This window comes from Alexandromys fortis, unplaced genomic scaffold (genome assembly GCF_014885135.2).
Source record: "Alexandromys fortis isolate MF-2015 unplaced genomic scaffold, M_Fortis_MF-2015_v1.1 scaffold_189, whole genome shotgun sequence".
Classification (NCBI taxonomy): domain Eukaryota; kingdom Metazoa; phylum Chordata; class Mammalia; order Rodentia; family Cricetidae; genus Alexandromys; species Alexandromys fortis.
In genome coordinates this window covers 1,308,658-1,325,760 of record NW_026068081.1, presented here as the reverse complement: position 1 = coordinate 1,325,760, position 17,103 = coordinate 1,308,658, and the positions used below count along the sequence as shown (strand labels likewise).

General features: G+C 39.4%; 1 protein-coding gene across 5 annotated transcripts in view; it reads left to right on the top strand.

Moving 5' to 3' along the window:
• The window catches only part of Klhl13 (kelch like family member 13), a 163,027-nt gene that overhangs the window by 1,433 nt on the left and 144,491 nt on the right, over nt 1-17,103 (top strand). For 2 of the 5 annotated variants that reach the window (XM_050121939.1, XM_050121932.1), the window contains exon 1: nt 1,903-2,154. The exons of 2 other annotated variants lie outside the window; for them this stretch is intronic. The gene's annotated coding sequence lies outside the window, so the exon portion shown is untranslated. Of the gene's footprint in view, nt 1-1,902; nt 2,155-17,103 lie in introns of those variants that run through there. One more of the 5 variants, XM_050121934.1, reaches the window with a different exon arrangement.

Here is a 17,103-nt window from a genome sequence, read left to right as displayed (position 1 = left end):
TAGTCCCTGCACTGAGGTGTCTTTGCCCGTTTGCATGCTGTAATTAGTGTGGGGAAATTTGAATGGAGAAGCCGAAAGTGGAGGCCGATCCCCGTGAACGAGCACATGCTGACGTGTGCAACCGTGCTTCTAGAGAGAGGTTTTAGCTAGTGCTCAAACTTGAAAACTGAGCAAAATGAGCTAAAGAGCCATGACATCATTCTATACCTAAAAACACTAGCCCCCTTAGCCACAAGTCCTTATAAATACCCTTACACTTACCAGTGATTGATAATGTTTGCTTAACGTGTGACCAGGTGCTGGCGTGGCCACAACAGTTCACTAATTAGCAGCAGTCTCGGAAGCAAAGCAAGTTGCCAGTGAAGATGGTGACAGCATTTCTCTCTCCTGGTAGCACTTAAGTCTGGTCGTGAGGCAATGAATGAGAAGAGCTTCTGCTGCAGTATCAAATGACGCATTTGGAAATAGACAAGAACTTCAAATGCTCAGTATTTTTAAGTTGCCATTTTTATTAGCAAAATTTAAAATGTGTGCTGGGGTTCTATCGGTTTTAGTCGATGTTTTGAAGTAATTTTCAGCAGAGCGTAGAGGCTATCAATGATCAGGTTAATTAGGTAACTTGCTGCAGATACTTCCTTTTGCAATGAATTTCTAGAATTTACTTTAGTTCTAGTAAAACTTAGAAGGTGATAGGAAAGGGTACTTACTCTAGTAGGTCCACCATGTTCATTTTTTTTTGCAACCCATTTTTGAAACATACATTTTACTTGTTTCCCTTTGAGATTATTATTATTAAGCCTAAACTAAGATTATCACTGGTGTGACTTTCTAATTGAAAACTATTCATTTTTTTGGCCTGGAAGATAAAGAAAATTAGTGGGTGTGAGTTAGCCATAAGCATTTTTTCTCTGCATTTTCAATATTTGGCAGATTGTTTGATATACTTAGCGATTATCATACTGAATGTTTCTCTTTCCTTTTAAAAAAATGAAAAAAGGGTCTCACGTGGCCCATACTTGGCCTCTGGCTTGGTATGTAGTTGAGGGAGAACTTGTGACCCTCTGATCTTCAGCTACTCAGTACTTGGGTTACATACCACAGAACCAGCTCAGACTAAAAGGATCATTTCTGATTTTACTAAAGCTAACTTCAGGTTCTGCTACTATTCCCCCGTTCTTTTATATTATATTCATTAATTTGATCTGCAGTACTGAAATGAGATTAACCTACATATACAAATTGCTTAATTTGTGATGTTTAATATATGATTAAAACCTTTTCTGCAGTTTGTTTCTGGTGTAATTCTACTGTTTACTTCTGTAAACTAGTGTAACGATTTGGCAAAAACAAACACATTTTAAAGAAGCATAGAAAGTGTGAAAAACTAAACAGCTCTAGAGTAAGCTTTTCAAAAATAGAGAAAATGGCTTTCTCAGAATGAGAGATATTTATAGTGATGAAGTTTTTAAGTATTACTAATTAATTTAGTATTTCGTGGTATTACTAATTAATTTAGTATTTCGTGGTATAAAAGCCGTTTAATGTCTTCCATCTGCCAAGGCTCTATATAGTAGGCATAGTGGAAAAACTTGTAAGCCTGAGTCCTTATAGATTGTAAAAGGAGCAAGAAATAAAATACATAGAGTGTAACAAACTAGAAAACACCTAGTTTCACAAGGGCGGTGCATGCTGGTGAATGCTGGTTGGCAATTTACCTGGACTAAGAAAAATCTAGCTAGTCCGGAGTTTGGGTGTGTCTGTGAGGGCGGTCCTGAGATTACTGTATGAATCTGAGTGGACGCCTCAGGGAAGATCTGCCCTCCGTGTGGGTGGGTACCATCCAATTGGCTGCAGAGAACACGTACAGAAGGCGTGTTGCTCTCTCCCACACTTAGGAGAGACACTCTTTCCCCTGCTGCCTTGGACATCGGAACTCCGGAACTCCGGGCTCCTTTGCCTTTGGACTGAGGCTCCACTCTTAACCAGTGGCCCCTTAGGTTCTCAGGTTTTTTTTGGTCTCCATTAAACTGAGAGTTTCACCGTTGGCTTCCTCAGTTCTGAGGCCTTGAGACGGAGTCTGAGCTCTACCCCAGCATCCCTTGGTATCCAGTTTTCAGACAGACTGCTGTCGGACGTCTCTGTTGTTGCGATTTGGTAAGTCAATTCCCATAGTATATCTCCCCTCCCAGAACTACATGAATCCCTTATGTGTTCTGTGGCTCCCTTTGGAGAACTCCGGCAACTCTATCGCTTCTTAGAGAAGAGGTGGTTTTTGAGTACAGCCCTAAAGAGAAGAGAGAATGCTTTTAGTTTTTCAAGAATTGGGAACAAGCTGGGCCTGGTGGTGCGTGCCTTTAATTCCAGCACTCTGGGGACAACAGGAGGCCGGACTCGTGTGTTTGAAGCCAGCCTGGCCTATAGAGCTAGGGAGGTTCAGGACAGCCAGGGCTACACTGTTGAGTTCTGTCTCTTAAAAAAAAAATCTGGGTTGCCAGGTCGTGGTGGTGCATGCTTTTAATCCTAGCATTTGAAAGGCAGAGGCAGGCGTATCTCAGTGAGTTCGAGGCCGGCCTGGTCTACAAGAGTTAATTCCGGGACAGGCTCCAAAGCTACAGAGAGTTACCCTGTCTCAAAAAACAAAAAAGTTGGGAACACATTCTCCGGGGAAAATTCAGACATAGGATTCACGAAGAACAGAAAAGACAGTGTGGCAAGGTCTTTAGCAAGGTGGACCGGAGAGTGTTAGAGATAGTAGATACATACGCAGAGTTTGGAAGCCCTCAGAAAGAATTTGAATTTGGTTGTCAGAACAATGGGAAGCCATTAGGGAATCTGAAATTAATGGCTGAAAAAAAAAAAATCCATGTTTTTCAGAGCATTAAACTGAATGCCTGGCCCAGTCATTTACGTTAATACTCAAGAATGAAAACTCTAGTAAATTCGCTAAATAGCAGTGCTTTTGTTTTTCTACTCTGTTTACAAAGGGACTAGGGAACTAGAAACTCCAGGGCCCAAGCAAAGCCTGTTCAAAGCAGGCCGAGCAGTCCGCTTGCCTCCGGCAAATTGTTACCTGTGTTGCAAGGTAAGTTGTCAACAACTTTGCAAAATCCCAGCTTGTCCAGGCCTGGCAGCGCACATACCTCTCATTTCAGCACTTGGGAGGCAGAGGCAGACAGATCCCTGAGTTCTAGGGCAAAGGCTACTCAGGCAGATGTCTGAAAACAACAAAACAGAGCCGAAGCCGGGAGGTTGGGGGGGGGGGGACATCACGCCAGCATACAGATCTCGAATTTGTTTTTCGAGGACCGATCTGTTAATTTCTTATACATATCCTTCTTTTGGAAGGCTGGAAGTTCCTTTTGTGTACAAAAGAATCACTTGGATTTTAGAAACATTGTTTGGACTCTTAAGAGATTTGTTATTTCCTTTAAGAAGTTGCTTCTCTAACATTTCCGGATCACCATAGATTTTTATACTTTGAGTTTAGAATTTTCTTAAGGTCTGAGCCTTTAATTGAAAGCCATCCAGATTTTATTTTATTTTATTTTTGGTTCCAAGTAGGACTTAGTATGGTTATTAACATCTCCTAAGAGCCAAAGCGGGTGTTGTAGGACATAGTTCTTGTAAAATGACCTCTAGCACCTCCTGCAGGTTCAAATTCCAATGTCTTAACTGAGCAAGCCCAGATCTTCATGACTTGACTCTATAGAGTTTTTCCAACATTTTTATTATGCTAGTACAAATTTCTGTTGGTTTCACCTGTTTTTTTTCAAATATTACACTTTTGCGTTTAGCATTATTTCCACTATAGGAAGCCATGCCGTGTAACTCATTTTTTTTAAAATTATTTTTCTCTGTCCTTTCAAATCTCAATACTATTCAGGGAACAGCTTAAATACCAGGCCCCGTTGCACCATCTGCTATTGTAAATAGCCTCCTTTCCTTTGAAACTGAAGAGTAGTTCCAAACTTGCCCCATTGGGTCATCTTTACGCTTTTGTGATAACCTGGCTGCTGGCTCTGTGAAGGTGACCCGGACCTCATCTGGTTTGCCAGTTGTTGGCATCCCAAGCACTGGGCCCATGATGTCCTTTCTAGTTACTTACTAATGAATAAATGCTGCCCTGTGAGTGTTCTCATGTTATGTTAATATAGCGCATCATGTAATACTGCAATATCTCTCTGGTATTCTAAAACATTCTATGGGGGAGTTTATTTATGAAGGATAGTTGTTGAGACCATAAACACTGTAGCTAGGCAGCTTGGATTCTGATTTTCTCTAGGATACTTAGTAGCTGAGGGATGTGGAGTGAGGGAGTAACATAAACATACCGCAGTTGCCTCATCATTTAAGTAAAGTAAACTAAACTTACCCCTTTTAGTATTTTAAATGAATTGGCTAGGCCCACAATTAGTTTGAAAAATTCAGACTTCCAAAGCTCTGGAAATTGATAAAAATTTCATTGGGTAAGTTAGGTACCAAAACTCAAGTGGTAAGAAAATACAGTTTGAAAATATCAAAAGTCCCTTTTCTCCTTAGTAGTCATCTTTATTCATATTTATTGTAAAATTTATAATAGGCTTATGGAATAGTGCCACAGACCCTCTTGGAGTATTACATAATATACACTAATACAAGTTATGGCCCATCTGAAAAGCTGGGCACTTCTGAACTGGGATTCCATCAGGCACTGAGGTTTTGAGATAAGAGACTGTACCCCTCGCCTCCTCACAGGCAAGTGCTTCAAGCACGGCTTTGCACATATTAATAGTAAGCTGTTGCTGTGGGTGCTGGAGATTAGGGAGGTAAATAAATTACTTTATCTTCTCAGTGCCTTGCTCATAATGGTTACCATGTAAATGGTTACCATATGAATACACACTGATGTAGTCACACAACTTTCAATAGGGAGGGCTGGCTGGCTGCTCCTTATATCAGAAGAAAGCAGATAGAGCAGGGCAGGAACAGCTGAAACCACCTCAAACCCTGGTCTGTCGGTACTGGTACTTGGTGCTCTGTCTTCTAAGACCATATTTATAGTGTATTTTTGTGCTTCTCTTGCTATTTAAACTGCCTATGATTTTTTTTATGATAAGAGAGCCTTTTATGTGTGTGTGGGGGTCAGTTAATATGTATTTGTTCTGATGATATACTTACTTTTGAAATTAGTAAACATTCCATTCGTAATTTATATTAAGAATCTGTATTAAAAACAGAAGGAAGGTATCAGACAAAAGAGACATAATCCCTAGCCTTTAGTAATTCCAAAACCATTCATATTTACAAAGGATCATGAGTGTTCAGTATAATTCTTGATTTTTTATCTTTAAATTTAAATTAATATTAAAACATGCAAAATGTAACCTAAGAGTCAACTGTTAATTGACCTTGGTATCCATTACATGGATTTCTTTAATATTACTCCCTTCTCTCATTACCTAACATCTTGGCAGCCATTTTATTCCAACTTGACTATAAAAGAAAACCACCTAGTTTTAAATTAAAGATTGTCTTCATCAGTATTTGCCAATCATAATTGGTATATTTTATGCATCCTTTCACTTTTGTGAAGTATCTATAATCCTGTGTCTCAGTGGACTTTTTTCTGGAAGTTTTTAGTTAAGATGGAGCCGTTCATGCCATCTTCAAATTCCTATTCTTTTTTTCTTTTTGGCTTTATTCGAGACAGGGCTTCTCTGTGCAGCTGCCCTGAATGTCCTCGAACTGGTTCTGTAGCCAAGTTTGGCCTTGAATTCAGAAATCCTCCTGCCTCTGCCTCCTGAGTGCTGGGATTATAAAGCATGTGCCACCACAGCTTGGCACCCTGTTATTCTTCAGTTTGGTCTTTTCATAGTGTCCCAGATTTCCTAGATGTTTTGTGTCAGGAATTTTTTATATTTAATTTTTTTTGACTAATATATCTGTGTCTTCTGTTGTTATCTTCTGCACCTGATATTCTCTCTTCCATCTCTCATGTTCTGTTGGTGACATTCGTGTCTGTAGTTCTTGTTCACTTGCCTAGATTTTCCATTTCCAGAATTTCCTGTTTGTGATTTCTTTATTGCTTCCTTTTCCATTTTCAGATCTTGATAAGTTTTATTTGTTTCCTTCAACAGCTTTTTTTTTTTACTTTTTTTAAGGGATTTATTAATTTCCTCCAATTTTTTGTTTGCTTTTCCCTCAATTTCTTTTAGTGATCTCCTCATTTCTTCTTTAAGGGCCTCTATCATCTTTATAAAGCTGTTTTTAAGGTTTTCTTGTGCTTCAGCTCTGTCGGACTATTCAGGACTTGCTATAGTAGGATAGCTGGGTTCTGGTGGTGACATAATGCCTGGCTGTTGTTGTGTTCTTACACTGTTGTCTAAGCATCTGGGTGAGTTAGGGTAATTATAGGTCTAGGTGCCGATTTCTGAATTTGTCTTTATTGGATGGGTGCTTTTACTCTCGGTTTCTGTTTCCTCTCTGGTATTCTGGCTGGAGTGGCTCCATTCTGTCCATTCATTCAGCTAATGTATGTATGAAGTATATGTACTACATCCCAGGCATTACTCTAACCCAGTGGTTTTCAATATGTGGGTTCTATATCATATCAGATATCCTGCATATCAGATATTTACATTGCAGTTCACAACAGTAGCAAAGTTACAGTTAAAAATTGCAACAAAATAATTTTATAGTTGGGAGTCGCAGTAACATGAGAAGCTGTCTTAAAGGGAAGAAGCATTGGGAAGCTTAAGAACTGATGCAGTCTAACCCAAACTAACGGAATCGCGATCCATTTCTCCTTCCACGACTCCAGGATCCCTCAGATCCCTCAGACTCGTGGCTGGCCTGAGTAATCCGAGCCGTACTGTGATGATGTGCCCTCGAGACAGGAAATCAGTCGCTTTGTATTTTAAATTTCTTTTGAGACTTTATTTTTTATTTTATGGGTATGGGTATGGATGTTTTGCCTGCATATATGTTTATGCACTAATTTACTGCATGGTACCTACAGAGGCCAGAAGAGGGCACTGGGGAGGCAAGAAGGGGGCTCGGGGAGGCCAAAAAGCAGTCACTGAATCTTCTGTAATCCCATTCCAGGGGATGGTGAGCTTCCATGTGGGTGCTGGGAATTGAATCTGAGCCCTCTAGCCCTTGACCACTGATCCATCTCTCTAGCTCCAGTCTAGATTTCACGAAGCATCTGTTTTATGTCAAGAGTCAGAAGATTAACTATTTTTTAATTTACATTTTGTCATAGTCTCTCCATGGATAGTTGTAAGTCTGAGATGACCCCTCAATGGTTATTGAGGCCATCTTGTATTGCTAGAATCTTTTTCTTTTATTTAAACATTCATATATTTCCTTAAATTTCCATTATGACTTGTGGGAAAGGTCACTGGTGTTTGTCTCCGTTGGGCCAAGTTCTTTTAATTCAGTGGTACACACTGTTTGCTCAGGAATGGTCGAAATGTTAAAATGTTTCAGATTCCTAGCCTTGGTGGGTAAGAGCTAGACTGACAGTCAGGGCTTTGCCAAGGAACCGGCATCGTCAGAAGAGAGATTCTTAGAACACAGTCATCATGAACTTAAACCTCACAGTGGAGGGGTCAGGGCTTTGCCCTATTATCTGAACACTCGCTGATTGGAGGTTGTTTTTCCAAGTTTAAATTGTCGTTTGTTTACAGTGTGTTAATTGCTGACTACTGGAAGAGTTGAGGCTAGAGCAAAGTTAAGGCAATCCTTAACTTTTTTTTTTAGAAAAGTTTTCTATCATTTTAGATGGTTTTGGAAATGGGACAACAGTGCCTGTTACAGCACAATAGTTTGATTTGCTACAAATGAGAAAGATTTAAAAGGAAAGAAAAGGCAAGTGAAAAAAGGGGGTCGAAAGTAAATGGGAGAAGTCATACACGAAATCTTTCAACTGTTTTTCATCATTGCTGCCCCACTTTCATGGTTTGCTCATGCCAGATGCAGTTCCTGGGACCTGCCATTGCTGCGCTGTTGTTAGTGCTGAAAGAACATGGGCATGGGGGGGGGGGGTGCAGTGATTCAGGCAAAGCCTTTGCCGTCTACAGGCAGGTGCTTTACATTCTATCCAGTAAAAGAGGGTAGGGGAATTGTAATGCTTCTTTGAACCTGCTTTTAAAAACAAAATTTAGTAAAGAAGAGTTCATTTTGAGCCTTTACTGCTCTACTCTTGGGTATTGCTGAATGGGAAGACAGTACATTTAATGGCTTAGGCCCGAAAAATCACACATTTGCAGTGTGCATTTGAGGTAAATTGTTTTCTCTCTCTGAACCTTATTTTTCTCATGTAAAGTATCTGATTTAGTTGAAGTGTTAAATAAGGAATGTAAACCTAGCAGTGGTGGCGCACAGCACTCGGGAGGCATAGGCAGGTGTATCTCTGTGAGTTCGAGGCCAGCCTGGTCTGCACAGAGAGAGTTTCAGGACAGGACAGGGCTACATGGAGAAACTCAACCATAAAGCGCTTGGTACAGCTCACAGCACACACTGCATAGAGCTACTCTTTTGTTTGACTTGTTTTTATTTTCTCAAGACAGGTTTTTCACTCTGCGGAGTACATGGACCTGAAATTCTTGCTATAGTCCTCGCTGTCCTTAAATTTGGGGGCAGTCCTCTTGCCTCAGCCTCCTGAATGCTGTACCACATGTAGACATGTACCACCTTGCCTGGTTAGCCATTATATTACTGCTAACTCTTTTCCTAGATTAGTGGCTGAATTAGTTGAAAATGTGGCCAAACACAGATGCATTGCAGTTCATCCATGGAACAGAAATGTGAGAGATTTGTGTGTCTTTGTGTAAATCCTAGCTAAAATACCATTTTAATATATTTACAATAACATTTTTACTGACAGATAGGAAGTTTATGCTAAATGTATGATACTTTATTTAAGTATGTGTCACTGTTTTCTTATTTATTTATTTATTTATTTATTAAAGAGACAGAAGAAACTATTTATTTGTGGCCAGAAACCCAAGGTAATGCTTTGGAAAGGTCCAGCCCTGCTTGTGCACATTCTTAACAGCTTTGATGAGTCGGGTAATTAGTGGGTGGTCTGTGTGCTCCATGCCCACCAAAGGAATTTCTGTCACCAGCATGTTTGTAGAATTAGAATGAGCGTCTCTGCAGATTGGTGTTTTGCAGGCAGCGATAGAAGCAGCAACAGAACTCTTTGATTTTCTTCAGTTTTGAAGGTTCCATTGTCATTCTTTGTTTTTTAGTCTTTATACTGATATTTTAAAATTTTAAAACAATGGCTTTTATTATGATATTTTTGTGCATGTATGTCACTGTAATGTGATTGTATTGTGTTCATATTTATCTTATATTATCCTCTCTTATCTGTTCTTTCCGTTCTTGCTGGTCTCCTTCCTCTTTCCAAATGGTCCCTACTTTTGATTTTATGAAGTATTAAGTCTAAGTCTCATATGTGAGACAGAATATGTGACATTTATTTTTTTTCCCCAATTACTCTTTCTTGTTCCCTCTTCCCTTCCTTTAGAACACTGCTTCCCTTTTACAGCCTTCTTACTTTCGTGTGTGTTTTCACATAAGAGAATAAATGAGACATTTTGGTTTATTTTCCTTTATGTGTATGCTTGTCTCCTCATGTAAGTATGTGCATGTTGTATGTGGGTTCCTACAGAGATCAGAAGAGTGTCTAGCTAGGTTCCTGGAACGGGAGTTTCAGGAAATTCTGACTCCTCCAGTTTGGGTGCTAGGAATGGAACTGTCTTTTGGAAAAGGAGCAAATGTTCTTAACCACTAAGCTGCCTTTCCAGCTCCCATGGCATACTTAAGATGGTCACTTCAAGTTCCATCTGTTTTTCTTATTAATCACATAATTTCATCCTTCCTTGTGGTGGAATAAAACTCCATTGTGTATATATGCTACCATTTTTTTCTTACAAAGATTTTTTGTGCTATTTTACTTTTTTATTCATTTATTAAAGATTTCTGTCTCTTACCCCCCACCGCCTCCCATTTCCTTCCCCCTCCCCAATCAAGTCCCCCTCCCTCCTCAGCCCAAAGAGCAATCAGGGTTCCCTGCCCTGTGGGAAGTCCAAGGACCACCCACGTCCATCCAGGTCTAGTAAGGTGAGCAACCAAACTGCCTAGGCTCCCACAAAGCCAATACGTGTTAAGTGTGTATGTGGTGCGTTGGAGTTACAGGTGGTAGTGAGCTACCAAATACGGATTTTGGGAAATGAACTTGGATCCTCTGTGAGAGAGGAATGTGTTTTTAGCTGTTGAGCCATCTTTTTAGCTCCCAGTCACCCCCATTTTGGACTGATTTTTATTGGCACGTATTCATTGCCTATCATTATGTGTGATGCCCTAGGTTTTTACTTCCATCACTGCAAAATAAAAGTAATTTTGGAAAAATTAATTTTATTATACTCTTAGAGAAGAGTAGTTTAAATGTTAAAAATGGTAATGCCTTTTTATCTTAGATCATTCTTTGTTTCTGTTAAGAAGAGTTTATTGGCATTGCAAGGGGTCAGTGCACTGGAAAGTAGACAGAATGCTACCTGTAACAGCATTTTTATTTTGAAGTATAGTTAGTTATCCTTATTTTATTTATCCCTGCAGAATCTATATGGTGAGGTTGAGTAAGTTGCTGTGAGGCACAGCTAAGAATTGAGTGTCTCTCATTTCTAAGCTAGAACTAATGCACTAATGATAGAAGAAACTGTCTAATGTCGTGAGATGTGCTATTTGTACACTGTGTGAAGGTGTATTGCTGGGACTGATATAAAAAGCTGGAGGACCAATAGCTAGGTAGGAGAAGAGGAGAAACTGCGATCAGGATGTAAAATAATGAAAAAAATTAATTAATAAAAATAAATAAATAAAAGTTCTTGCCTCTCCTCTAATCACTCTTCTGTATTTTTCCAAAATATAATTTCTTATATGCTTTCTTAGCTATCCCACTGTCCTACATGTCTTCTTTCATAGATAGAAAGGAAATGGGGCTTAAAAATAGATTGCATGGATTTTATGGCTAACTATTCTATTTGTTAAAAAATAATACTTTGAAAATTTTATCTAAACTTTTTAATGCCTCAATTTCCTTATCTATTAAAGGGGACAATGATGTGGGATTGCGTCTGTATGCTGTGAATATGTTTTATTGCCATTGGTTAATAAAGAAGCTTCTTTTGGCCAATGGCTTAATAGAGTAAAGCCAGGCAGAAAATCCAAACAGAGATGTAGAGAGAGAGTAGGCAGAATCAAAGAGATGCCATGTAGCTGTTGAAGGAGAAAAATGCCCACCAGAACCTGTGGAAACCTTGTCTGCAGGCCATGACCTTGTGGTGATACATGGAATAATAGAAATGGGCTAATTTAAGATGTAAGAGCTAGCTAGAAATATGCTTAAGCTATTGGCCAAACAGTGCTGTAATTAATATAGTTTCTGTGTGATTATTTCTGGTCTGGGTAGCCAGGAGACAAATAGGCAGCCTCCGCCAACAGAACAACAGCCCCTACCTCATTACATTGCTATGGTTTAAATTAAGTGTACAAATGTATAGAAAGTACTTCGAATAATGTCAGGCTCATTATGCACATTGGAACAATTCAGTGATTTACATTATCATTAGCATTGGTTGGCATCAAATTCTCAAATTATTTCATGTTCTCAGTCCCTGGTTAGCCTGTAAGCTATTTCCAGATAGTGGATGCATTTTAATCTCCGCTAGTGCTCTACAAATCATTGTTAAACAAATGCCTGATCATTGATGTTTAAATGGATATTGTACCTGTATGATGCCAAGAGGCACTTGGAAACCCTCTTAGTCTATCCATAACTCATTTTAATAAATAACAAATTGTATAAGAAACCCCGTGTCCAAAATAACAAAACCCAAAAACATAATTGATACCCCTTATAAAGTTTATCTATTTGAGTTATACAATTCCGTGGTTTGAGCTGGCCTCAAACTCACAAAGGTCTGTCTGTTTCTTTCTCTGCCTACTAAGTGCTGGGATTCAAGGCATGAGGCACCATGCCCAGCTATTCACTTTACAACCAATTTTGGAATGTTTCACCTCCCCTCAAATAGAGAAACAAATGTTTTGAAACAAAGGCGGGATGGAAGTAGATTGTCTGTTTGCTCTGCTGCTTTACCTATGAAAATACCCAGACTTGTTCTCTCAGTGTAACTCATATCTTCATGGGGCCCCTTTCCCCTCCACAGTCTAGTTCCAAGCTTCTGCCAAAACACTTGCAATTTTGTTTTGGACATTGATTAGTCATTCGATTGATTATTTGTTTTTTGTTGCTGTTCAATTTGATTCTATAATTGTTTGCCATTGAATTGTGATACTAGTACTAAAGAGATGTAAGTTAGACTAGTGTTTAAAGACAAAACTGCTAATCCCACTAGTGTGAATTGCTGTCTTCTGCTGTGTGCATTCTTTATAATAAAAAATAATTAGAAATAGCTGAGAAATGTTACGGGTAAACACTGATATTTTAAAAGTTATGCCTGATAATAGATTAATTGTAGAGAGTTTGTTAATATTAAAAGAACACTATACATGATTTTGGCTGGTGGATAGTATTGAGGTCATGTGCCATGAAAAATGTCTAATACAGTGGTTACTGTGATGTTGTTGTATACAGCTACTATAAAAGAATTGCAATTTTTGAAAATTTTTGGTCTCTTGCTTTTTAGTCACTGAGGCTTCAGAAGAACTCTGGTTAGCATCAGAATCAAGTGCTGCCTTCCACTTCAGTACAGTTGCCACCCCAGACATCTGCAAGGGTGTTGGAGGAAGGGGTCTACTCCCAGGCTTTTGTTAAGTGTTACTTTCCAGGGAGGGGATTGCTAGCTGTCCTATGTAAGTTTGGAGTTAATTTTAGCTTGGTCTCTTTTGGTTTGTTTTATTTTACCTATTTTTTTTTTATTTTATCAACTTTGACTTTCAAAATGATTTTTGAAATGTTACCGTACTTGCTTAGTTTATGCTCAACTGTATTACTTGGGTGGAATTTCTACTCAAGGGACAGTTGATGTTAAACTCACCAGATTCTCAAAAGAATTTGCTGTGCATGTCAAGTCCAGCTCTCATTGCTCTCATTTGCTTTAGTGTGTTGTCTGCTTTGCCCTGCGCAGCAGAGGCATGTGCTCAGAGTTGGGGAGAGAATAGGATCCCACACGATGACACTGCTTTTGCCAGGAAAAGGAAGCCAACTACAGCGTTCTTTAAATAGATCAGAGATTTGCAACTTGCTACGACCCCGTTGGGGGGTTGCATGACCCTTTCACAGGGATCACCTATGACCACCACCAGAAAACACAGGTATTTACATCATGATTCAGAACAGTAGCAAATTGCAGTTATGAAGGAGCGATGAACTAATTTAATGGTGGGGTTCACCACAGTATGAGGAACTGTGTTAAAGGGTTGCAGCATTAGGGAGGTTGAGAACCACTGAACTAGATGGAAGCCCAGCCTTGTTACCTAGGTGTTTGGTATCACATGGGGTGAAGGAATAATGTTGGGTAGATTCGGGGGGAGGCGGATGATTCTTGATTTATAATGGTTGGTGTGTGTGTGTGTGTGTGTGTGTGTGTGTGCATGTGTATTGCTGCCTTTATTATGTCTAGCATTTGTTCATTAAGCCTTTATGCTATTGGGGTATATGGAAATAGGTTAGACATCCGTTCATTTGAAACAAGCCAAAATTGGGCTTTCTGAATGAGAGAGTGTCATACATATTGTTTAGCAACAAGAATTTAGAGTAATGTGAATGTTGAATTTTCCATGACTTTAAATATTTATTGGTTTTAAAAAGTGCCCATTCCAGTATTCTCATTAACTCATGCTTCAAATGGTCTGATTTTCTGCTTAAAGTGGTGCTTAAACCAGTTTGTTAAGTGGTTGAGAAGGACCCCTCATGTGGCTTCAATCCATCTACTGTTTTACAGATAGATGTGCTCTCTCTTCAGATAATGACTCTCTGGCTTTAATTAGCCTGAATGTACAGTGCAGGTGGCACTTTATTTCTCTGGGAGGGAATGAAGTATTTTATATAAATTCACTCAACAAATATTAGTGAGTTCTCTGACTTAAGTGCTGGGCTACAGAAGTCACTAAGCCCAACTCCTGCGTTTATTTTCCGAACCAGTGACAGTATTCATGTTTGCTTGCTCTTTCTTCTGTCGGAGCATTCTATCCAACGGCCTGGGGAAAGGCAGAAGCATCCACCTTCCTTGTAAGGATGTTGCTTACACACAGTCCTTTCACAGCTGTCTCTCTGGCCATTTTAGACCTGCGGTGACATCTAGCTTCAAGGGAAGCCGAAACCCTGTTGTCCTTTCCTACTGGAAGAACATGGAGTGGAGGCTGGCCAGCAGTGTCTGATCACATTTCCCTAACCTAGCCCCGAATCATTGGTCACTTTTGTGACTTATTTGAAGATACCATCTTTCTAACATCGGCCACCTATTTGCTTGTTTCTGTAGCATGCGTTTGTTGGAGGTATCTCCATTGCTTTGAACCTGAAGCAATGGCAAATGCCGAGGCAGCTGAAGGGCGCTGCAGCGAGCGCAGCTTACCTTATGGCAGCCAGGAAGCAAGAAGAGAGAGAAGGGGGGCAAGATGTAGTCCCCCGCAGCATATCAGAAGAACCCATTTCTTCCACCTCTTCCCAGTAGCCCACACGATTATGAGCTCGTCAGTGTGTTAGCCCAGGTATAAGTCAGAGTTCTCACGATCCAGTTAATTCTTCAAAGCCAGACATCTGGATGTTGCTGTATTCCAAAGCAAGCATTGGCCCGTGAGCTTTTGGGGACACCTCAGACTCAAGCTATAATAGGCTTTCTGATTTCTCTTCTGGTTGTCCCTTTAACTTCTTCCTCGATGCCACTAATGTTGCAGTCTAACTTGGAGCCTTACTCGGCCTCTTTGTACTTCCTCAAACTGGCCATGCTCTCTTAGCCTGGCAAATTTGCACTTGTTTCTCTTCTGGACTGCTGACCATTTCCTGTCACTCAGAGTTTAGTTTAGATGACATCTCTTCTGGGAAGATTTCCTTGAATTTCTTCTACTACACAGTTCCAGCCTGGGGTTTCTTTCACATATTCATATAGCATCGTTTGTTGTACTCCATAGCAGTTTTTATTACTGTTTTTGCTTCTCTGTAGTTGCAGCTGGCTTGTGAATGCATTGAGGTGAAAAAGCCAGTCAGTTGGTCTGTTGACTGCTATGGTACCAGCCTCCGATTTAAGTTTAATGTTTGCTAACTGGGGAAAACAATGAATGAATACTTTGCTTACTCTGTTGAGTCCACACTGACAGTTTATCCCTTTTCCTCTTAAAATTTCAAGTAATACCAGTGTTCCAGTAGCCAGGACTGCATAATTTTATGTTAGGTATGTTGTTAAAATCAGATATGTTAACGTAAGTGCCATGTTATAAGAGATATAAGAGGTGGATGTATAAAATTTTAGAATTAAAAGCTTCCCCAGGGATCCCTTAGTATGTCCCTCTAATTTTATTAAGATGAATAATACATGGAAAAGAGAACGAGAGAGTTCAAATGGTTCTTTCTCCTTAAGGAATTTGCAGTGTCATAGAATAAATCATATTTATAGACATGAAAAAGACAATTGATAATTAGGTGCCAAAGGTGTAGAAAAGGTTTGTATGAAAGGCTTGATTTAACCAAAGAATTAAGTCGTGGAAAGAGCCTTGATAGGAGTTCAAATTTTGAAATGAATGTTCCAGATGTGCAGAGTGTCTAAAGGTAGGAAGATGGAAATGTACGGGAGCATCAGGGAAACATGTTCATTTGACAGGTTTTGAGTAGTTAGAGGGAAAGCAGAAAATTGGAACCAGAAAGTAGAGGTGCTTGGCTAAGAAGCTACTGGGGGAAACCAAGGGCAGTTTCTAATTAGATAATTGATTTAGTGAAAATAGATTTTTATGTTTTAGTTGACTGATATGTGGGCAGAGTTTAGGCAGAATGGGTCATGAAACTAGCACAATGTCTAATAGGCCAATTTAAAGATTAGGGACTTACTTGGTTTTTGTTGTTTTGCTTAAAGGCAAAACATGATATACCAACAATTCCCAAGATAATTAACATAAGAATGTCAGAATTTTTCTTAATGCAAAAAATAAGCTCAAGCCTCAAATTTGTAATATTAGTAATGTGCCTGCATTAGTCATGACATGCTACAGATAATTGCATAAACTCTCACGTTATGCCAATCAAGTGTAAACATCCCTGAAGTAACTGAGAACATGGGAGCAGCTGCAACGATAGCCTGAGCTATTTTACCAGTCACCTTGAGTAGACAAAGGAACATGAAGCATGAACTTCCTTATTGGAGGGCGTTTTAACAATGGTTTTTATAGCAAACTAATAGGATGTATTATTATAAGAGCTGAGTTCTGCAATATATTATAGTTCCTCTGAAATTGAAAAACATGTGGGAGAACCCTGAATTCTGACCTTGTACGGACTAACAAAAATGTAGACATATTGTGAAATATATATTATATAAATATTATACAGAATTTGCCTTGTTAGTGATGAGTACATTTTTTTGTATAGGGTCTCATGTATCATGCTGGCCTTGAACTCGCTGTGTAGTGAAGGGTGACTAACCTCTTGAGTTTTCTGCTTTTGCCTCTGCAGTGCTAGATGCAAGAGTTAGCCTATTCCCTGCATTATACATTTTGTTTTTAAAAAAAGATTTATTTATTATGTGTACAGTGTTCTGTCTGCATGTATGACTGCAGGCCAGAAGAGGGCACCAGATCTCATTACAGATGGTTGTGAGCCACCATGTGGTTGCTTGGAATTGAACTCAGGACCTCTGGAAAAACAGCTAGTGCTCTCTTCCACTAAGCCATCTCTCAACCCCCGCATGATACATTTCTTTAAGGGAACAAGTATATGTTTCTGGAGGAGAGACTTGGATGATTTTGGCTTTGATTTGTGCAAATCCAAGTTTACAGCTCATTTCCCCCCCTTTTTTAAGATTGCAAAAAAATTAATACTAGCTTTTTAAAAAAATCTCTATGGCGGTGGTGGTGCACGTCTTTAATCCCAGCACTGGGGAGGCA